General features: G+C 45.0%; 1 long non-coding RNA gene and 2 other non-coding genes across 4 annotated transcripts; all 3 read left to right on the top strand.

Moving 5' to 3' along the window:
• The first annotated feature begins 4,548 nt into the window (after positions 1 to 4,548).
• LOC102458315 (uncharacterized) lies at positions 4,549 to 13,981 on the top strand. Of its 2 annotated transcripts, none has more exons than XR_332736.5 (6): positions 4,549 to 4,648; positions 5,592 to 5,647; positions 9,145 to 9,219; positions 9,700 to 9,789; positions 11,000 to 11,028; positions 11,539 to 13,981. It is a non-coding gene; the product is annotated as an uncharacterized LOC102458315 (long non-coding RNA). The 2 variants fall into 2 exon arrangements; XR_332737.5 differs by having other exon boundaries at positions 4,560 to 4,659.
• LOC112547494 (small nucleolar RNA SNORD50) lies at positions 9,995 to 10,064 on the top strand. The gene has a single exon (XR_003091229.1). It is a non-coding gene; the product is annotated as a small nucleolar RNA SNORD50 (small nucleolar RNA).
• Positions 11,073 to 11,142, top strand: LOC112547493 (small nucleolar RNA SNORD50). The gene has a single exon (XR_003091228.1). It is a non-coding gene; the product is annotated as a small nucleolar RNA SNORD50 (small nucleolar RNA).
• Positions 13,982 to 23,306: the final 9,325 nt, after the last annotated feature.

The following is a 23,306-nucleotide window of genomic DNA, read 5'->3' as shown; positions in this document are numbered from 1 at the left end:
CTAGAGGATTTACTCAGCATTGCTCAGGTCCTTGTGTGGGCTCAGGACAAGTGTGGGGTGCATGAATTAGGTGGCTGACAGATGTGGGGGGCTGGCTGGCCAGTGGTGGTGGCTTCTTAGTGCTGCCTGGAGTGGTGGGGGTTGTGCTGGCTGGCCAGAAGATACTCCTTGAAGTTGATGGGGGTTGTGGGGGCTGCACTGCCTGCCAAAGCTCTCTCTCTCCCTGGTGTCCAGTGCTGAGGCTGAGGGCTGGGGGAAGAGAGGGATTTCTGTCCTCTCTGGTAAGTGTTTTTTTTTTTAAAACTGTCTCTCATTATTTGGTCTTTTTTTTTTTAAACCAAGCCAAAGTAAGAGGAAGTATAATTTCTAAGCATTCCATTTAATTGAAAAAAGAAGGAAATAAAGTAAAATCAGTTAGCCACCATTTTATTTGTTCATAGTGGTTTGATGTTTTTGTTTCATTAATTGCACAAGTATTCACTGTCTTGTTGAAAGATACTGCATGGTTGCTTTAGAAATATATTTAATTTAATGATTATAAAAGATACGCTATTCTTATTATATAATTTTGTTTTTATGCTTAAAAGTTAACTTTTTCCTGAGTCAAATGGCACCTGGACCATCACAGCAGAGGAATATATTATCATTTTAAAAAAGAAAGACCCTTGGTGACGCCAACAAAAATTGTGACAATGAAGTAGCAGTCTTGAAAATGAAATGTGTAAATGATTCCTCAAGGAACCCTGCCCTGCATTCAACATAGAAAAACAGACTGGATAGTGATCCATGTTCCAGTATATCCATCGCCACCAACTATGCTATCAGAGGATGTCCTGCTGCTCTGACATCAACAGCCAGGCACAGAAGATTGTGTTAAACAAAGTTTACCTGTTCATCACAGGAAAAATAAAATCTTCACAGCCACAGATATTTCACCACACAATTTATACCTGTGATGAATATGAGGAGTGCTGGCCAGCACTGGTGACTTAGGGGTTAAACTCAAGGGTGCTGGCAGGGAGCCAGAAGATTAAATGGGGATACAGTGCTGAAATCTGAATTGGATATAGATACCTGGTCTGTTTTTCCTTTGTGGGGATTTCTGAGAAAAGGGCTAGAAAGAGCAGATGCAGGAATCAGAATTACCATGCTTATAAAAAATATTGGACATGGGAGTGAACTGGACCTTGAAGTACAGATCAGCATGTATCATGAGCATGTATCTAGTTTCAATCAGGGTATTTTTCTTTATTTTGGTTGTTTGGTTTAAACTTCTCTGGGTGAATCCATGCTTTCCCTCCCCCGTTCATTATCTAAGAGTTGTTCCCAGAGATTTTCTCTGTTTTAATTTGTTTTAGTTAGTTGCTCTGTACACCTACCAATCCAGTATGCTTTATCAACTATATCTTCTGTTTGTTAATAGAAATCACATTTTTTAAGGTGATGATTTGATTCTTGTGTCCCTGAAAGTAACAAGGGGTCTGTTTGTGTATTTGCCTGCCTAAAACTGAGCGGTCAGCTACCAGAGGCTGCAGCTTGTTTCTCTCTTTTCTTTTTTTCAAGCTCTTTGGGGTAAAAGAGCATGGGGTACCTAGGGAAGGAATTCAAGTGTTCCCTCCTATTTTTTAGGGTGAAATCACTTGATGGCGGCAGCATTTGGTTTTTTTTTCTCAGACCCAGTGCATCTGTGACTCTGGGGAGTTGTTTTTTTTAAAGCAAAGCCTATAGAGGAAAGATATTTAAGGTCTTTGCAGGCCCCTACCTTCAGCACTCAGAGTGCCAGAGTGGGGAACAGCCCTGACAATACCCTTGTACAAATGGTCAGTGTTTCAACTATAGCTGAAATTTTTTTGTACCCCTTCACTGAATACTGAGTAGTAAAATATTCTGTTTTTTGCTTTCTGTGCCATTACTTTGCTTCTCAAAACAAACTTGGACCAGGAGAACAATTCAGCAATAGAACATTCATTGAGCATGGGTTTAAGAAACTGAAAGATGTTCATAGTTTGTTAAAACAACATTCACTCAGTTCCAAACATAAAGCAACTTTCACAGCCCCTAGCTACCACCTGCCTTCTCCCTGAGCTAGCTGTCTAGCCACACATAGATGCTAGCTAATCCTTCCCTGAACCCTGAGCTACCCCCTACCCGCACACAGTTGCTGAGTGCTATGATGGAGCTTCTGTGCGTAGTAGGCATTTAACTGTAGTGCAAGATCACAAACAGGAGAGGATAACACATGCCGTATATTTGCACTCCCGTGCTCACAGACTTAATCTTATTATTACAGATACATGTTTCAACATCACTAAATGTCAGGAAGTCCTTGCATTTGTCCAGGAACTGTATATCTTCTTTAGCAGTAGTTACAAACATCATGAGCTGTTTGTTAAGGCACAGCAGAAGCTAGACCAGAAGGTCTTTGGACTAGGTCAATTATGTGAAACTCCCTTGTCATGCTGGTACCATAAAACAAACAGATTTTATTTATCTCTACTAAAGATGGTATACAAAGTATTCAACTTGTGTTAAGGCTCCAAAACTGAAATGTCAAGATGTGGGATGAAAATATCTTGCTGCTGATTGTTCTAAATGTACAACTAAAATATGACTTTAAAATATTTCTTTAATAGGTATTTGTTGTATTTTTTTCTTCATATAAGAATTAGGACCGCTGTTCCTGTCAGTTATCACCTGTTTAAAAAAAAAAGTAGTTTTCAGGTGGCTTATAGCCTCAGGAATGGAATCATGGTTAAAGCTGCCTCCCTCATCCAAATCTGAAATGGTGCCACTGCGGACAGGTCATAAGAATAGCAGCCCAGAGCCCGAGGCCCTTTTAAATTGCCAGTCCTCCTCTTTGTCCTCCTACCTTACACTACAGATGTAATAGTGTAGCCGATTAACCGATAAGCAACATCTTATAGGTTAATGCTATAGGCCAGGCCGGGCATGTCAAACAGGCATCTGCAGGATGCACATAGCCTGATCTAAAATTTTTGCAGCCCCGCCACTACATTTTTATAAAAGAATTAAGTGTGGCCTGCTGGCCGCTTGGAGCACATGGCCGAGTGCAGATCACAGCTGGCCGCTCTGCACACGGTGCCCAGCACGTGCTCACGGCCAGCTGGACCACTCTGTGTGCATGCCCATGGCTGGATGGCTGCTCTGCACAGGCATCAAGCACCTGCTCACAGATGGCTTTGAGTTTGACATGCCTGCTATAGACTATACTCATTTCCCACACATACACTCTCCCCATCCTCCCACCAGTAAATTTTTTAGCAAGCTGGCCAACAGCCCGGCTTATAACAGTCCTGGCTTGTGATGGTTCCAAGCCCACCACTGCAACTCTACATTTAAAGTGTATTAGGAGCTGGGCAGGCAGGCAGCCCAGCTCAGTTCTGGCTCATACCAGGTCTGGGAGCTCAGAAATCCCGCCCCCGACACGGGATGCTGCCACCCTATGCTGCTGCCTTTGTATCAGAGCCAGCACAGGGCAACAGGGAGCTGGTCCGCAAGGGGAGCTGGTTTTTAAACTCACAGACCAGTTCTCACCTGGCATCCTGTGCTGCTGCCTCTGATACAAAGGCAGTAGCATAGGGCGGCAGCAGCCTCTGTCTGGGGGAGATTTGAGCTCCTTGACCTGGCACGAGTCGGAACTGAGTGTGGAGCGGCAGGGAAGCCCTCGGGAGTGGGGCTGGAGAACACTGGCTGCCCACCCTGCCCCCTGGTATTATAGAATAGTCATTTAACCAATAAGAATTCATGAGGTTACTCAACTATTCAATTAACCAATATTTAACATCCCTACCTTGCACCTGCTTGTTTCCCCATTGACGGCCCTGACAAACCACTCTGACCCTTGTAAGATGAGTATTAATTAGACCAGGCATGGGGAACCTCAGGTCCAGGGGCCAGATGTGGCCCCTGGCTTGCCTGGATCTGCTCCTTGAGTCTAGTTATTGGAGAACCCACATGGGTGTTCCAGCTCCCCTGCCACCCACTTGCAGGGCTAGAGCACACAAAGTCTGCCCCTTCCACTGCTCTGGTGCTTGAAGGGAATGTGAGGAGTGTCTTTCTAATTCCTAGTCAAGGCTTCTCACTTGTATGCAGCCCAGATTATTTTTTTTTTGTGGGTCAGTAGCCCCGACCCAAAAAAGGTTCCTCACCCCCCCTGAATTAGACAACGCCCAAATTAGTTTCTATTTAACAAGATATTTTTCTCTTGCATGTTTTAATTTTGAGAGTTGGAAGTTGGTGGAGGTCAGGCAGTGGGAGCTTTTATGAGCCCAGCTTCTAGGAAGGACACGTTGTGGCACAACACAGCACTCGTCTCTACGGCTGCAGACCGAACCACGCCAAGCTCTGGACTGGATCCACCCACTCTGCGCGCGCCACCTGTCGCGCTCTCTAAGCTAAACCCTCCCTCGCGCCGCTGTGACGCGCGCGCCCGGGAAGCGAGAGGCGTGGCCTCCGCTGCACAATGACGTGACGGGACTCGAACCCTCCCGCACAAAACTCCGCCCCAGCGCGCTCTGCCCAATGGGCGGGGAGGGGGAGTCGGCCTCGTTCTGGCTTAGGCAGCTGCTATATAAGGATCTTCGTGGGCTGGTCTCTTTCTTTTCCTGCGGAGATTCGGAGCTGATTGGTAAGGGGCTGGTGAGTTCGGGGTGGTCGGTGCGGTCCCGTCCCGTCCCGTCCGGTCGGGGAGGAGCCTTGGCTTGACTTGGCTGGGTCACTGCTGTCGGGCGAACCGCACCTCGTTTCAGGCCTTCCTCGGAGGCTGTGCTGCGTTCCCGGGGGGGGGGGGGGGAAGGCGTTGGTCGCGGGCCTGCCGCAGCTGCAGGGCCGGGTTGTGTGACTCATGGCGGTGGCCGGATGGGGGACGGAAGGACTACAAGTCCCAGGATGCATCGCTCCTCTGAGCCGCCGCCGCCGCCTCGTGTCGCAATGCACGCCGGGAAGTGCGGGTGCGGGGAGGCTTGAAGCATGGCTCCGCGGCTGTGAATGGGCGCTGCGCGGATCGCCTTCATCCCTACTTCTCGTGGTGGTTGAAGTATTTCACGTTTAAATCCTCTGTTAGGGCATTTGCAGAGGCGTCACTCCCACCCCGTGTAAACTTAGTGGCGGACACAGCAGCTGGGAAATACTACAAATTAATCCTTAGTGATTTGAGATTACATCCAAGAGAACTTAATATGAACACATAAAGGTCCAACTCTTCTAGGCAATAACCTGAACCAGTGATCCTAAGGAAATTAAGATCCTGAACAAAGCATATTAATTTTTTCAGATTCAACCAAATTATCTGTTTTGATAATTTTAAAAAATGAAATGTTCTGTAGCACTTTAGAGACCACTAAAATATAGGTAGTATGAGCTTTCTTGGGCATAACCCACTTTTTTAGATGAATGGAACACTAGTGCCCACTGGTTTGGTTCTTTATTTTGTGAAGTAGCCCAATAGTGCCAAGTCCTCCCAACATTTTTTCCTTGGGAAGCTGCAGTTGTAGACATTTCCTTGATGGGTATGAAAGCTATTCATGATCTTCATATTTTAACTCCTTCTGTCGTAATCTTATTTGTTCTAGGAACTATGGATATAAACTCTGTAGTGATATTCTGGAAGTTGTGCAGAAAAACTAAGGTGAATGTTTTGAATTTGGGCTGGAAAGTTCCATGTGTTTTTGGGGTTGGTCAGGATTTGAAAAATCCAACATGCGTCCGTTTCCTATAACACTCTGCATGCCTTAATCTATTTGAAATTAATTACATCATAGAACATGTGCCATAGTCAATTACAGAAACTTCCAATAAATAATCTGGCACCTTTAGGACCCAGGGGGTGCTGGATTATCAGATATGCTGGAGGGGGGGGCTTTGAGGGGACTGGGGTGGAGGGGGGGGGAATGTGCCCCTTGGTACTGTGGAACCAACCTGGCAGCACCCCCAGCTGCTCTGCCCCGAGTTTCCCCTATTCAGCCACTGGTCAGTTTCAGCAGTGGCTGACTTGGGAGTCTTGGTCAGAGCAGCTGAGATGCTGCTCTGCCCCAGGTGTCCAAGTCAGCTGCTGCTGAAACTGACCAGTGGCTGAATCAGGGAAGCCAGGGGCAGAGCAGCTCCAATTGTCCGGCTGCCCGGAGCACTTCTGGGTTCCAGATGGTGCTGGACCACTGGAGTTTTACTGTACTCTAATTTTCTGTAGCTATTTTCCATCAGCCCTACTCAGTAAAAGCATTACAGTTAGCTAGTTCAGGCCACATGCTCTTCCATTTTTCAGCTCTGATATCTTACTGCTTCTATTTACTTGTTCTCAATAGATGAAAGTACTTTTTCTGGTGCTCTTGTAACCATCACTGGCGGATTTGAACCTGGGACCTGTGGAACTTAGTATAGGGGCCTCTATTGCAATAGGCTCCAACTTTAACCACAAGATAACCTTTTCAATTTAAGTGCAATGTAAGATCTACCTCAAACTTTTGTGCCCCTGCTCTGAGGCATCATCCTGCTCACTCCGTATTCCTTTTTCTCCCATCCTCGCTTATGGTATGTCTACACTAGCTTGTTCGAGCTAGGTAGGGTAATTAGGGCAGGCAGAGTTGCAAATGAAGCCCGGGATTTAAATATCCCGGGCTTCATTTGCATGTTCCCAGGCGCTGCCACTTTTAAATCCTCTTGTCTCCTCCCCCCCCCCCCTTAGTCCGAACTCCGTGCCTGCGGCTACACATGGCACAGAGTAGGTAGTTCGAATTAAAGATCCTAATTCGAACTACGGTTATTCCTTGTGGAGTGCACTCTGTGTAGCTGTGGGCTCAGAGTTTGGACTAAGGGGGGATTTAAAAATGGCAGCACCTGGGAACATGCAAATGAAGCCCGGGGTTTTTAAATCTGGGGCTTCAGTTGCAACTCCACTTGCCCTAATTACCCTACCTAGCTTGAACTAGAGTTAGTGTACACATACCCTTACTTTCACCAAGTGGGGATGGGGAGCAGGCTCTGGTGTTGAGCCAATGGGTTTGGAGTGTGGGAGAGGATGGGGGATTGGGGTTCAGGAGCGGTTTCAGAGTGCAAGCTTTGGAAAGGAGTTTGGGTGCAGGAGGGTGGGGTACATGAGATACAGGGATTCAGGAAGCAGGCATTGGCTGGGCACTGTAGTTGACTATTTCTGGGTGGTGGGGTTAAGGCAGGCTTACTCCTGCCCTAGCCTTGCACCACTCCTGAAAGCAGTTGGGGCATGTACAGCAATGGCTTCATGTGTTCCCCCTTATACACGCACTGAGCCTATTTGCCACAGTTCCTTTTATTGATCAATGGGAGCTGCAGAAGTGGTGTCTGCAGGCAAGGACAGCATATGTAGACCCTGCTCTGCCTTTCTCGGGCTACAGGGACATGCCAACCAGTTCAGGAGCAGTAGTAGTAAAAGTAAATCCACGTATGTTGGGTTGGGAGATGAGTGAGGAACAGCGTGTGTTGTGAATGACAAACATGGTGTACGTGAGACAGACTTGCATTGCCAAGCTCCCTCCTTCATTGTCGATCTGTGGAGATAGGGTACAGAAGTTGGGGAAAGAGGGGCACCCTGATATCAGGCCCCTCTTCTCACTCTCACACTCTGCACAGCAAGCTGGAGGCTCCCAGTGGGACTGTTCCAAGGCAAAGGGCAGGAGCAGCATGACAGTATGTGGAGGGGCAACTGGAGTGCCAGTGCTTGATAGCTTCCTGGCCAAACCAGTCAGGATCACCTGTCAGGGTCTCAAAATCTAACAGTAGATCCAACATTTTGGGGCTGCACATGCGCCCGGGGCGGAGGGCAGGGCCTCCCATACACTGCGTGCCCAGTGCTGGTGCCACCCATGTGATGCACTCCCGGGGCTGGCGCTGCTCCTATGCTGCAAGCCAAGAGCTGGCATCGCCATGGGGCTGGTGCCGTCCATGTGCTGTGCGCTGGGGGGGTGGGGCTGGCCCCAATCACTCAGTGGGCGCACAGAAATGACCCAACCAGTGCCATGGTGCACCGCATTGGGGACCACTTCAGTAGATCCTGATCTACTAATTGGTGGCCACTGCTCTACACTTGAGTTATAAAGCCAGCTGACTCTCAGCTTAGGCTGTAGAACTTCCTTGTTCTTATCCCTTGCTGTAAGTGGTTTAAGTGCCACTACATGGGATAGTGAACCACACTATTTGTGGGTTACACTGTCACCAACACGATATCCTATATTCTGGACTTTGGAGCACCTGTTTGTCTTGGCACTGTTCTACTTGGCTTTAGACCTGTCTTACAGCTGAAGCTTAGATCCAACTTGCCACACTGCTCAGGGTGGTGAAAAATTCCTCTGTTTAGGCATTGTAGCTAGGTTGAGCAAGCCCCCCACTGTAGACAGGTTGACATAAGGATTCTTGTATTGAGTTGGTTGCTGCTTTTCAGGGAATGGACTCAATTACAGAACTGGGAAATGTTTGTTGTACTAATTGTCTGAACTACAGAGGTCTTTGCAGCTCTGCTGTGGTATTAGACATGCCATTGGGGATATGTAAATTAACCATGTTAAGCTTAAACTAGGTAGCTGTTACCTGTGGTACTTGAAGGATTAAGGCTTTAATTATGAGCATGTGAGAAACTAAGGGAATATCTACTCAGCAACATTATTTCGAAATAATTTAGTCCAGGTCTACATAGCATGCAGTTACTTTGACGTTTCAAAATACTGTCAAGTTGAGGACTTCTTACTCAGACTCTTCATTGTATGAGTAAGGCAAAGTCAGGGGAAGGGTGCTCTATTTTTAAATAAGTGTGGTATAGACACTCCCAGTTTCTAAATAAGCTACACAACTTTGAGTTAAGCCTTCCTGTGTGTATGCACCTTTAGTTATTTATATGCATAAGTGTTTGTAGGATTTGGATCTGAGTGCATGTCTTGTATGTGTTGGCTTTTCAGAAGTCCCACATCACATAATTAAGGTTAGCTTAATAGATGCTCAGGCATCACCTTTTTTAGATATAAACTATTACAGTTTATACAGCAGAAGGTTTGTGACTTCAGTTATGAATTATTTGGGGAAGTTCAGTTTTATGGTACTTGTTCTAACAGTCTTATGGCATCCCTATATTAAAACTCGAATTTGCTATTTTTTAATCTCCAGTCCTTCATGAAAACAGCAGCTCAAGAAGAGTATATGATGTACAATTGTGGATGTTCCTGAATATTCGAGACACAAGTATGTTTGCTTTGTGACTGATCAAATGGGAGGAATAAATACTAAGATGGGGATAAGTGGATTAGCAAAAGAATCTAGGCTTTAATGTGTTAATTGGATTGGATTCATATTTAGCTAAATAGTTGAGAGGAAATTGCTTTTAAGTCCTTGGAAATAGTGAACCACAATCATTTTCAGGAAGCGGAAGTTAATTACAGCCTCTCTCAGGGTTATGAACCAAACACTTGGCCGTAACTCGATCTGTTTGTAACTCGGACCGCATTGAGTTGCACATGACCGTGCTGTTAGTAAGTGCGGGTAGCGTTCGTAACTTGGGGACTGCCTTTACGACTGCTCCATGGGAGCTTTGGTCATAAATGCAAACAGTTGTAACTTGACCATTCAACTCTGGGAGCGGTTGTATTGTGGCTGCTTTCAAAATGCTGTATTACTTGATATTTGTTAGTAACACTTAAAATGTTACTTTATTCTTATTTCTAGTGTGACTCTCTAGCAAATATCCAGCGAATAATGAATAACTGACAACACAGTTGAGAGCTACATCTGCTTGCAACTCTGGTACTAATACAGGTATACTTGCAATTTTTCAATTGCCTTAAATTAAATTGCAATACCTTCTAGGTAAAGGGGTCTGGTCCAAATGGCTAAAGAGCACTATTCAAGGCATACACCTTGTTTACAAAACTTCATTCTACAATACTATTTAATTTTGAATTTTAGTTCCAAAAGGAACATGTGTATTCCAGTATACCAATGTTTCTGGATTTTAGTGGTCTATCAGTGATGAAACTATCCCGAACCTGACTTAATGACGAGAAATTTTATACGGATCTGGCTTCTGAGATGAGACCACTGTAGTTCAGAACAATGTACTTAGTTGCAACTCTGCTTTGTGGTGCACTACTTGGACATTTAAAGGGTATGTTAGCACTAGGGAATATTGAATGTCGGGTAACTGAATACTTGAGTAACTGCATAAATTTTTATTGGCTACTTGACTTCTATATCCATGGGGGGGGCAGGGCCAGCAGCCAGTGTGCTCAAGCCCCACTCCTAGGGTGGCAGGAGCCCCTGTCTGTGGTGGATCCAAACTCCCTGTAGATGGAGGCTGCTCACTGCAGAAAGAGGCTGCTTTGCAGTGGTCGCCCCTCTCCTCCCCCCTCCCTGCCCCAATGCAGAGACAGCAAGGAAGGGAATGTGTGTGTGAAGTTGACACAAAACCAATAAGCCAAAGCTTTTATGGATTGTAGGATTCTTTTAGCAAACCTGGGAAGAATTGGATTTGATCCCTACTTTTCTCAGAACACCCCCAGTAGTGAAGAAAAGAGACTTTTTAAAATCCTAGTCTAAGTGGTATTTGAGAGTTTAGTGATTCAACTTCTCTACTTAGTCTAGAAGTTTGGATGTTGGATAAAATATTTCTAAATCTGCAATTCTGTACCAGATCTGTACTACTGTTTGGTTTTTTGATGTTTCTAATCGTAGGGCAAATACAGTCCTAAAATGTCATCACAATGGAAATGAGATTGGGTCTTTGTGGATATAAAGTCAAGATGTTAAGAGGCAGCATGATGATGATGATGATTTTGGCCCAAGTTTACACAATTACATAATCCTAACTTCCTGTGCTGTGAACTTGTATGTGTTAAAAGTGCATCTGGGCAGATAGCACAGTGGGAAAGCTCATACACACAGTTTCTCTAAGTAGACACATCTCTAAACTAATAAACATGTTAACCCTTGGTGGTATTTAATTTCTGTGTAACTTGTCTTATTGCAGACATCTCTGAAGGCCGACAGCATTAGAAGGTATGTATTCTAAAAGTTGATTGAAGTATGAGTAATTCTTGTCTGATCAGTGATGATGCTATCCCGAACCTGATTCCTTGATGAAAAACTCAATACGGATCTGGCTTCTGAGATTAGACAACTGTGATTCATAATGCTTTAACACTAGAGCTGTGACAGTATTTTAACTTAATTTGACTTGACTTGCCTAGTGTATCGTAATTTACTGTTTTTCCACAACTTACCTTGAATTGGAAAGAGATCTCTTCTCTTCCTAAAACCCTTCATGTGGCAGTATCCTTAATGAGCCTTGGAACTAATGAATGCTGTTCCTCTAATCTGTAGAGATCATTCTGAAATATCAGCAGGCCTACTGTTTGGGCTGATAAGAAACCCAAACAGTGTAATAACTTAAATGTGTGGACCAGAGAATGTATACAAATATGAATGAAATTGTAGTTTACTGGGGTTTATTCTATTTCATTTGCGGTTTCAGTTTCTCATGTAAGATGGTTTGTTTTCCCTTTTTAGTGAGGAGGGGGGAATTTTTGTATCCCCTGACAAGTATGGATGGTATCACTGGAAGAAAGTATGACACCTGAAGATACTCAGATACCAAGTAAAGACTCCACTCTAATGAAATCAAATCTGTCTTGTATCATGGAAACTGCATGTGGAATCCATAAGAAATGATGCAGATTTACTAGATGAATCAGTTTAACATCTGGTGGAAGTAATGCCTAGAAACAGAAGATTAAGAAAACAAAATTCAAATCCTTGCATACATTTCTGCCATTCTCTAGGAAAAGCATGCAATTTTGTTAAAATAGAGCGTAGATAACTATTTTACTCTAATCAAACATGCACATAAACTTTAACTTTTAGTAACTTGTGGCTTTGTAAAGAAACTATTTAAACAGTTGTTACCAGTCTGCTGTACCTTAATGTGTACCTTTTTTATCCTGTCTGCTTTGACTCTGACTCTTCCATTTGGGGAAATACTGTTAGCATTCCTGAAACTTGCATTATTTGCCTCGCTTAAAGCAAAGAACAGAACAGACCTAATCTTCCTCTGCACATCATTCATATTAGGTTAGGCACTAAATTTAGTGGGCAAGAGTAAGTTAATGATTGGAATATACATTTTTCAAGTGGAATAATATAGCAGATCACCTAGGTGAGAAGTTTAATTGCAAAAATCCTATAACAGGACACTGCTTAGATTCTTAGGAGGTGAATGGAGGCCCTTCTGACAAAGTTTCTCAACTTTTCACAATGCAAATAGTGAAAAGGATATTAAAGGCAAAAACTGTTCAGGTATCCTTCATAAGAAAATATAGAATTCCAGATATGTAAAAGCTTAACCTGAAGTATAATTACTGATCTAATCACCTGGTCCAGCTTTTAATAGGTAACAAGGCTCAGGGCCTAAATTTCTATGTAATTTATAAAGCATAACAGTATTCAGCAGCAGCCAGATTCTGTCACCCTTCTGCACATTGACTAGTGCCATGCATCATGAATGTGTGCTTTTTTTTTTAACAGTGCCTGCCCCAGAAGGGCATATTGGCACTTGTTTCTAGAGGTGGCTTGATAGAAACCTGCCTGGGATGCCTGGTTCTTAAAGGAACCATGACTGCATTTCAGCCCCTGGGTGGCACATTTTTTGGCTCAACTTCTTTGAGCTTGGAGTACTGGCACTTTTTCACTTACAAATATTCAGTACTTTTAGGTATTGCTTTTTGTGTAAACATTCCAGAGGAAGGTTCTTCTCAACCTGAGAAGATACAGATAGTAAAATGTTCACTGCCAAACATTTATTTGGTTTGGATAATTGAAACTAAAATTAAAATCAGGCAATTTTTCTAAATACTTTAAGCCCAGTGAAACTAGGAAAGTCAGGTGAAATTGAGTGCATGCATGACTATGTAGAGCAGGGGTGTCCAAACTTTTTTCAAAGAGGGCCAGATTTGAAGAAGTGAACATGGGTGAGGGCTGACCATTTTGCCTGACATTCTTTGAACCATTAAAATTAAATGCAAATCAACTATTTTATGCAAAGTTTATTGCAAATGGCATACTTTTCATTTTGTCACATGGATGATAAATCTAAACAGGTGTTAAATCACTCTGCCTTTCATATCTGAAGGCCTGATGGAAAAAAAATCCAGGAAGCTGAAATGTCAGGAACATTGTAAAGTACATTACATATTATTGGTAATAAAGGTTGTCTGTCAACTTTTAAGTTCAAAAAATATGAACAGGAACATAACACCAAGTATACATGTTGTGTCCAAATATATTTAACTGACTTAGACCAACTGACATTTTACAATGTATTCATCTCAATTGGAAAAAAAAAACTTGCCTGCACTAATGTGACAGGTGAAACTGAGATCTGGACTGCAGCATAGGCTAGGTCTGGTTCAAAGGCAGTGGTTTTGATGCACAAAAGGTCACGCAGGTGAGAATCACTTAGTCTTGTCCTCACGTAGTTCTTGTTAAAGTTCATAGAGAATGTCTTCTCACACACATATATGTTGAGCCAAACAAGCTCAGCATTTTCTTAGCCAATGTTCGAATCTCTTGAAACCGGCTCTTATCCAGTTGGCGGTAAAAGCTCACGAGAGAGCTGTTGGTGATGACTGTGTAACTCGCTGTCACAATGCAGCTCAATGAGCTGCAGCTGATCTGGAGCATCAGCGGGGTCAACAGAGAATGGAGAGGAGAAAAGGCTGATCTCCTTTTCAATAGCTGCAAAATCCTGAAAGCGCTGTTTAAACTCCCCAGCCAGTGATGCGATGTCTGCTGCATACCTGCTCGTTTGTACACTGATATTGTCCTGTGGAAAACTGTTCATTATTTCCTGCAGTGCTGAAAAATGTATGGTATTGGGCTGTGTGACTGCCTTATGAAAAGTTGAAGCTTTGTTCCAAAGGCTTTGAGGTGTGAATAAAGCTGGTTCACCGCTGCATCTTTCCCCTGAAGACTCATGTTCAGTACATTCAGATGCTTTGTTATGTCAACTAGAAACCCCTAATCAACCAGCCAAATAGGATCAGATAGTTCTCACATTGGTTGTCCCTTTGTTTCCAAGAATTCTCCGATTTCCTTTCTGAGAGTAGAAACGCAGTGCAGACCCCCGACTGAGCCATCTTACATCGTTGTGATATAAAACATCTTTGTATTCAGCCTGGATGTCCAGTAGAAACTGTTTAAACGCGGTGGCACAGGGCTTTAGAGCGGATAAAATTAATAGTCTTTAGTACCGGTTTCATAACATGATCATATTTGAGATGTTTAGCACAGAGAACTTGTTGATGAATGATACAATGGAGTTTAATAGCTTTGCCTCCTTCGATCACCTTGTTACAGATTAGGGTTGATAATCCACTTTGTTCACCAGCCATGGCAGGTGCCCCATCAGTAATAATCCTAGTAACTTTGTTCCAAGGCAGTTTCATGTCATCTATGGCGGAACTAACAGAAACAAATCTTTTCCTCTTGTTTGGTCCGTAAGGCTCTGGAGGTCAAGTAGCTCTTCAGTCACATTCATTTCGTCGTCCACCCTTCATAAAAATCAGCAACTGAGCTGTGTCAGGTCCGTGCTTTCATCACAGGCTATTGAAAAGAAGTTAAAATCCACTCCTTTGGAAGTCAACTGTCTCTTAATATCTAATGAACTCTCTTCAATTCTCCGTGCTACAGTGTTACGAGCCAGGTAAATGTTGGCAAACTCTTGCTTCTTCTCGGGACAGATATTCTCAACCATTTTCAGAACGTATTCTTTGATAAAGTTACTCTCAGCAAAAGATTTGCAATTTTTAGCAATTAACGTTCCCACCTCATAGCTCGCCCTTGTGGCATTTTCATTTGACTCATGGGCTCTTGTGAAAAATCGCTGTTGTGACATTAAAACAGCTTCAAGTTGCTTCAACTTTTCACTGCAGTCGCGCCCTGTTAGCTTGTCGTATGTGCTATGTCTTGACTGGTAGTGTCTCGACATTAAATTCCTTATAAACAGCCACAGTCTCTTGGCATATCAGACAAACACCGTGATTCTGTATTTCAGTGAAGAAATATTCCACTTTTCACCTCTCCTGGAAGTGGCGGCCCTCACTGTCAACTTTCCTTCTCTTATTTAGTCGCCATTTTTTAAATTGACCAGAAGGGGAAGGGATCATGTGAGCGCAGTGCCAGAGGTTTTGGTCTAAGTGTGTTTGTCCGAGCACTAATACACTGCCCAACAAGAATTCTCTTGCCTTTGTGGCTGTGTGTGGTGAAGAGTCTAAGGATGAGCTCGGGCGTGTTCGCAGCTCCATGTGCCCATGCCCGCCAGGAAGCTAACAGCACGCAGCGCCAATCACAGGTACTGAGACATTTCCCGATCTCTGCAGCTGCGGACCGGGAAAATGTCTCAGTACCTGTGATTAGCGCTATGCGCTGTCAGCTTCCCGGCAGGTTCGGGTACGTGGAGGTGCAAACACACCCGAGCTCATCCTTAGTCCTGAGCAGCGCTCGGGGATTCGTTGGGGGCTGTGACAAGGAGGTCCGTCCCTGCACTCTCAGCCCCGAGGCAGAAGGCCCGCGGGGTCAGAGGCGGGCGGAGAGCTCAGGGCACGGCGGCCCGGGGTCAGGGCGAACCCGCGGATGTGCCCTGCGGGGCTGCGGACGTGCCCTGCGCGGCAGGCTCTAGGACCGCGGAGGCCATAGGCGGCAGCGGCGGGCGCGCCAGTTCAAAAGAGCGCCAGGGGGCCAGGAGAGGGGGAGGAAGCGGGGGTGAGGACGGGCGGAGTTCTCCCTCATCCCACAGGCAGCTCCAGGCAGGCAGCGGCCGGGAGACGCGACCCCGAACCGGGGAGCACGGCAGGCCGACCCCGAGGGCGGCAGAACCGGGACAGCGGAGCGGGCCCAGGGGGACGGAGTGAGGCCGGCAGGACTGGACACCCGAGGGCCGGGTGAGGGCATTCCGAGCCCGACGGCCGGGATACTCAGGTGGAGCGCAGGGGGCCCCCGAGACTAAAGGACCGGAGGAGGGAGCTACCCTCCCCCGGTGGACTTTACAGGACTGAGACGGGGGTGGGCAAGAGGCGAGAGACGGGCTGGGGGAGCACGTCTTGTCACAGGGGCCATAAAAGATACTTCGTCTAGTGTTCCCTTTAGTTTTTTCCATCCACGTGTAGAATAAATGGTATGTCTACTAAGGCACATGCAGCTGTGAACCACCCCTAGAAACATGCTGCTAGCTGTAGCTGCTTTGCCAGTCAGCTGGGCAGTGCATGAATCTCTCCTGGAGAGCTGCCCAAGTGCTCAACTTACAGGGAACACTTGTTTTGTCCATTTATTACCACAGTGAGGTCTTCCAGCCTTCCTTAACCTAGAATAAGGGTTTTTCAAGTGACTGCATAAGTGCATTCTGGGAAGTGTCAGTGTGCTCAGTGAGCCCTGTTGGGCAGCACAAGCTCCCTCTTCTACTGTATCCCAGCTAACAGCTCATCTGAAGAAGTGTTTTGCCTGCAAAAGAAAGATTCTAACCACACTACCCCTCTAAGACATTAGGCACAAGAGGAGTAATTCCCAGCCTTCCCCAGTTCTTGCCCTAACTCCAATTCAAGGGAAATAGGAGGGCAGCTCATGGAATGGCCATGTGCAACACATTCAGGCTACGTCTACACTGGCCCCTTTTCCGGAAGGGGCATGTTAATTTCAGAGATCGTAATAGGGAAATCCGCGGGGGATTTAAATATCCCCCGCGGCATTTAAATAAAAATGTCCGCCGCTTTTTTCCGGCTTTTAGAAAAGCCGGAAAAGAGCATCTACACTTGCCCCGATCCTCCGGAAAAAGCGCCCTTTTCCGGAGGATCTTATTCCTACTTTGAAGTAGGAATAAGATCCTCCGGAAAAGGGTGCTTTTTCCGGAGGATCGGGGCCATGGAATAAGCTGAAATCTCTGAAATTAACATGCCCCTTCCGGAAAAGGGGCCAGTGTAGACGAGCCCGCAGGATTTTAGTCTGTTCCTTGAGTGGCTGCACTTGTACATTCATTCTTGGTGACTCCCAAGTTTCAGCTGTTTCCCCCCCCTTTTTTTCTTTTCCCTCCCCCTATTCACAATACCAGAGTGTGCCCTGCTCACTGGGTTTCAAGCTTGCTCCATCCCTATGCTAGTGTGTAATTCACATGTACTAGCTGCTTGAAGTCTTTTGTGGTAGCACTTGGAAAGGGCCAGATCTGGAATAGGGAGGCAAGGCTGAAATTCCTGCTCGTGCTCAGTCCACCATTGGAGCCGTCGCACTCTGACACAATGCTAAGTTCTATCAATAACTTCATTGAGATGTGCAACCACTATTTTAGTGGAATTCTGACACTTTTCCTCCCTCGCCCATACTAAGGAAATACAAAGCTTCCAAAAAAGGTGCTGGTCAGGGAGAAATCACCTTAATCTGATGTGTGGAGTAGTGTACACCTGAAACCTAATCATGCTACCAAACTGGTGCCCAAGTCAGCACAGTTGGCTCCAGCTCTTCATATCCCTTCGGTGGGATCTCATGGAAATATGAGTAGAGTCATAGGGCCCTGCTCCATGGCAATGGCAGTTTTGGAATCCTTAGGATTTTCCACAGTTTCTAGATCTTCCCTAGACCATGGCTATGTCTACACTCTCAGCTTTGTGTGTGAGTAATATGCAAATGAGGCTAAGTGTGGAATATCACCAGGCCTCATTTGCATATCTAATGAGCTGCCATTTTTTTCAGAAGAGGCTCTTGCACAAGAAGGAGCATTTACACTGGCCCTTGCGCAAGAAAAACTCTTGTGTAATGCTGTTACACCTATTACTTTTCAGGAATAATGGCATTGTGAAAGAAGGGGCAGTGTAGACACTCCTTGAGCCTCTTCTGAAAAAAAAGGTGGCTCATTAGGTATGCAAATGAGGCTTGGCGATATTCCACACTTAGCCTCATTTGCATATTACTCGTGCAAGAAGCCACGAGTGTAGACATAGCCCATGTGTACTCAGTGCCTTTGTGTAGAAGGGCAGTCTGCTCCAAAGGGCTAGCGCACAGAGTCCACTTAACAAAAACTTTTGTCTAGGACAGGAGTTCCCAAACTGGGGGCATGCCCCACCTGGGGAGCGTGTGAAGAAATTCCGGGGGTGGGCACAAGGTGACCCAACCACACACACCCCTGGTCAATCCCACCCCAAGTTTTGCTGCTATTTTTTTGGGAGAGGGGGCGTGATGCCGAAAAGTTTGGGAACCACTGGTCTAGAACAACTTAATTCCCTTCTGATGCTTTTTAAAGTTTATCAGATGTAAACAAGAGTGGTACAGACTTCAGGAGGAGATATGGGAGTGCTTACATTGCCTGGTGAGCATTTTGTCATTTGTGGGTTCTTCAAGGGTAGCTCTGCCAATTAACAAGGCAATATTAGAACCTATACACACCTTTGTCTCCTGTCTCTGAAAAGTGGGAAAAAAGGCACTATTCAAAGCCTTGGGAGGGTATCTTTCTACTCACCCCATCTAGGCTCATTAGTCAGTACAGTGGCTAGTGAAAGCAGAACAGGACACACAGCTGCCATCCCCAAATCAAAAGATAGTCAGATGGTAGGTTTGTTCAGTAGAAATACTCATTCAACAGGGGCCTGCAACTGTGTATTGCTAACCAATATAGATTCTGTTGGAACAGTAAAATTTTTAATTTTGGGGGCTCCATTGAAAAGTTCTGAGACTTGCTCTAAGAGAACATGAGGAAGAAGTTTGGCTTCACAGTTGTCATTCAGAGATCAGCCTGATTGCCTCTTTTGATGTTCCCTAAGTCTGGAATGCTATCTAGGACTTGCTATTTGAAGATCATTCTTTGATCTCAGACCAGATCGACAGCAAGCTCCATAGACTTAGGGAAAGCTGTGTTTAAGTCCATAGGTCTGCACACACCTGTCCTAGTGAGAAACACTATCAGACACAGTAAATACACCTTAATAGGACTAGTCAAAAAAGAGGTCCAACGGGTTACAGGCATAGATCTTCCTGCTGGTTTTGCTTGTCAAGGTAGGGCCATCTAGGCTCCCCCACATATATTCTCCAGTTTTCTTCTACCCTCCCAGACTCCCTCATTGTCTCTCTTGAGCAACCATTCTGAGAAACTCCTTATCTAGGAGGTACAATTGCTCCTTCACTTGCTAAGGAGCTTCCATATTTCTCAAAAGGGTTTTACTCTCAATACTTCCTAATCCCAAAAGCAAGGAGGGGATGGTGTCTCAAAACTAATTTTAGACTCGTCTCGTCAAATTCAAAACACAGAATTTTCATGGTCCCATGGCTTCTATTAGCTCTTTCATGAATTCTAGGGAATATGTCACCCTTTACTTAAAAGATGCCTGCTTTCATGTGACAATCATGCTCCAATTTCAGGATTGTCGGAGCATTCCTAACTGCAAGTAAGGAACAGTGTTGCCCTAATCCAGTCAATGGTCAAAACTCAACACAAATACCTCTCTTGGTAAAAACTGTAGGCTACATCTAGTCTTCCCCCTCTTGCACAAGAAAATATGCAAATGAGATGATGTAGTGAATATCACTGCACCTCATTTGCATAGTTATTAAGCTGCCATTTTTGTGCAAGGGGCTTTTGTGCAAAAAGGAATCGTGTAGACAGATCCTTTTTTGTGCAAAATCCCCTTGTGCAAAATGGTGGTTCATTAGTTATGCAAATGAGGTGCGGTAATATTCACCACTTTGCCTCATTTGCATATTTTCTTGCACAAGAGGGGGGGGTCTAGACATAGCCATAGAGTTTATAGGCGATACTAGACTTATCCTGAAGCCAGACTTCAGGTTCCAGGCTATCCTGTCAATTGTTACTGATTTAAAAGATCGGCCAGTCAACAGCATGAAACAGGCTTCTGGTCACATGGCCTTTTGCACCTATGTTCAATACTCAGGACTGCACCACAGAATTCTGCAGAGCTGGCAGGCATTAGTTAGACCCTCCCAGGTCCTCACATTCATAAATTGATGGGCAAATCTAGCCAAAATATGTGTAGGCATTCCATTTACCATGCACAAGTGACTCTCACACTCATGATAGATGCTTCTGCTCTGGATGGAGAGCCTACTTAGGTTCTCTAAACACAGAATCTGGGGTCTGTAAAGGACTTAATCTTTACACATTAGTGCCGAAGAACTGAAAACTGTCAGACTAATGTACAGGAGGCCTCCCACATGTGACCACCAGAGTTCTGACACCCTTCCCCCCCCCCCCCCCCGCACTTACAAACATTTATAAGTGCGGAAGGGGCCGAAAACCCCTGACTTAAGTCCTCGGCCCACGTTTACGACAGCACATGGCACCTATCGTAAATGAGGGCTTGAGTTACAACACCCCCAACTTGCGACATTTCCCTAGGAACGGATAGTGTCGCAAGTTGGGGGCCTTCTGAATCAAGTATTTCTATCACAGATCAGGAGAAGCAGCTTGTTAGTCCTCAGACAATAGGATGGCAATGTTTTACAACTACGAGGAGCAGAAAACTTACTTTTCTCAAGTCTGTCAAGAAATAACTGTTCTGTAATGTCAGCTCAATTGATCTAGGAGCATCTGACCCACCAAGGGTACAAGACGACCTGGCTGACCACCAAAGCAGATTGTTTACAAGTCTCTTCACTCAGATGTGGCCACATACATCTTCCAGCAGTAGATTTATTTGTTAAAAAGTCCAACGGAAAGTAAAGTGTCAACTGTTGTGCTCTCGGTGGGGTCATAGACCACGTTCAGCACATCTTGAAGAACATCAGCTACTGAACAGTTTAATAATAATTTTTTTCTTTGAAATCTTGATATAAAATTTGTATAGTATATTTTATAACACCATGATCCTATTTTTTGTGTGGTTCCATTATGAGAAGTATCCACAAAAATAGCATGGTGGGAATACATCATCTTTTAGAAATGTGCATCTATCTGTGAGTCCGTTTCTTCAAGAATTCCTCCTAAATGGTAAGAGCCAGGACCACCAAATTTTGTATGCAGCTTCCTTTTATTATAAATTAAAGCTAGGTAAGGGTTTGGTTGGGCTAAGACAGTGGTCACCAACCAGTAGATCGGGATCTACTGGTAGATCTTGGAGCCTCTGACACCTGATCCTGACTGGTTGGCTAAGGGGCTATCAAGTGCCTGCACTTCAGCTGCCCGTCCCCCACACTGCTGTGCAGCTCCCCTTTGCCTTGGAGCTGCCTCCCCCCATCTCGGAGAGCCTCCTGCTTACTGTTCAGAGCAGGGAAGGGAGAGGAGGGGGTGCTGATAACAGGTTGTCCCTCTTTCACCCTATATTCTACCGTGTCAGAATGCAGGGGAGGGGGGGGCACAACAGGGTTTGAGATGGAGGGAATTTGCTGGCCACTTTTGAAAGTGGTGCAGGGCCAGGGCAGGGGTGAGCCTGCTTCAGCCCCACTGCACCACCACCCAGGAGCCACATGAGGTAAGCAATCTCCAGCTGGAGCCAGCTCCAAACCCCTGCCCCAGTCATGAACCTCCTTCTGCACCCTAGCCCCTGTCCTAGTCATGAGCCACCTGGATCCAAACTCATAGAGCCTTCACCCTGCCCCCCTGCCGCACCCCAACTCCCTGCCCCAGGGTTAGCTCAGAGCCCCCCTCACACTACAAATCCCTTAGCCCCAAACCAGAGCCTCTGCCCCTGGCCTGATGAAGGATGGAGTGAGTAGGGGCAGGACCTTGGAAAAGAGGCACGAAGGAGGTGGGGCAAGGGTATTTGGGTTTGAGGTAGGTTCTGGGTTGCACTTAAATTTAAAAAGTGATCTTGTGCTTAAAAAGGTTGGAGGCCACTGTGCTAAGAGAATGGGATGTGCCTGGGATTTGATTTTCTCATAAAACGGAAATAAGGGGTCTGGTACAAGGGAGTTACACTATAGAATGACCTCAGGGCAGCAAAGGGCCAGAGATGGGGACCAGGACAACTACAATTGGACCAGCAGGTGGCAGAGGTGGAGAAAAGGACAGCTAACTATTGTATATTTCAGATAGTTTGTGTTTCTATTTGTACATTCACCCCTCTCCCAGCATCAGCTGCTTAATCTGCAGCATCCATGGACAGGTGCTTCTCACCTGGCCCCAAGCTGCTGTGGTGACAGAGGGCTGGGGGTGTGCTCTCTTCCTGGGGCAGCCTGCATACTGAACACCCCAGAACAATTATTTAAATTGAGAAAAAACTTATTTGAGGTAAGGACCCAAGCAATACCATGTGAGTGTAGTAGGTGTAGTACAATACTACAATAAAAGATGATAAAATATCTAAGTGTCTATTATCTGTCTGTTTTGCTGGATATGTAATTGGGGCTATTACCGGAAGTTTTTCCATAACTTCCCATATTTTTAACCATTTTTCAATGGTTGGGCTATTTTTTTTCTATGAAAGGCTACCAGTAGTGGAGCAACTACTAGCAAGTGAAAGATTATTTTTTCATGTCCTTTTGTGTGACTATTTCCACTAGAGTACCCCAGGAGTATTACCAAAGGATCATTTGGTAATAAGTATCCAACAATTTGTGACATTTGGTTACAGATTCCATTCAGTATTTTCCAATCACTGTGCATGTCCTGCATACATGCATGAAATCTCTTTCACCACAATTTCACCAACATTTATCTCCATCCAGTCTATACATATTACTTTCTTAACAGATGAGTAGTTAATGCCCCCTTCTACTATCAGAACTTGTATTTGGGGTATTTCTGTTATTTGGCCGAAAACCCTCATCCACATCCTTGTGATTTGGTGGTCTACAGTAGACTCTTACTATGGCATCACCCATTTTCCCCCTTTTATCTTCACCAAGAACCTTTCAACTGATCTGTCTCCAATCTTCTGGATCTTAGAACAAGTTTATATATTCCTGATGTATAATGCAGTACCTCCATTTTTTCTCAGCATGTCCTTCCTGAACAAGTTATATCTATAATAATAGTCCAGTTATGAGATTTATCTCACCAAGTCTCAGTGATCCTATTTAAATCATAATTTAGCTTGAGTACTAAGACATCCATTTCTTCCTGTTTTTTGCCCATATTCTATGAATGTGTTATAGACATCTAAGATGTAGAGAAGATTCATCCGCTGTTTTCCCTTTTGTCACTCATATGACCCTACTTTAGCTTTCTACCCCCAACATCAGCAACTAGCCCTCTGTTAAGATCACGTTTTTAGACTTAATTGTGGTCTTTTGCCAACTTCCTCCTTTGAACATAGTTGTGACGGGGTGCAGTCACAGCCTTGGGGCTGGTT

This window comes from Pelodiscus sinensis, chromosome 3, assembly GCF_052426305.1.
Source record: "Pelodiscus sinensis isolate ZL-2025 chromosome 3, ASM5242630v1, whole genome shotgun sequence".
In the NCBI taxonomy this organism is placed as follows: domain Eukaryota; kingdom Metazoa; phylum Chordata; order Testudines; family Trionychidae; genus Pelodiscus; species Pelodiscus sinensis.
This window is presented reverse-complemented; position numbering and strand designations above follow the sequence as displayed.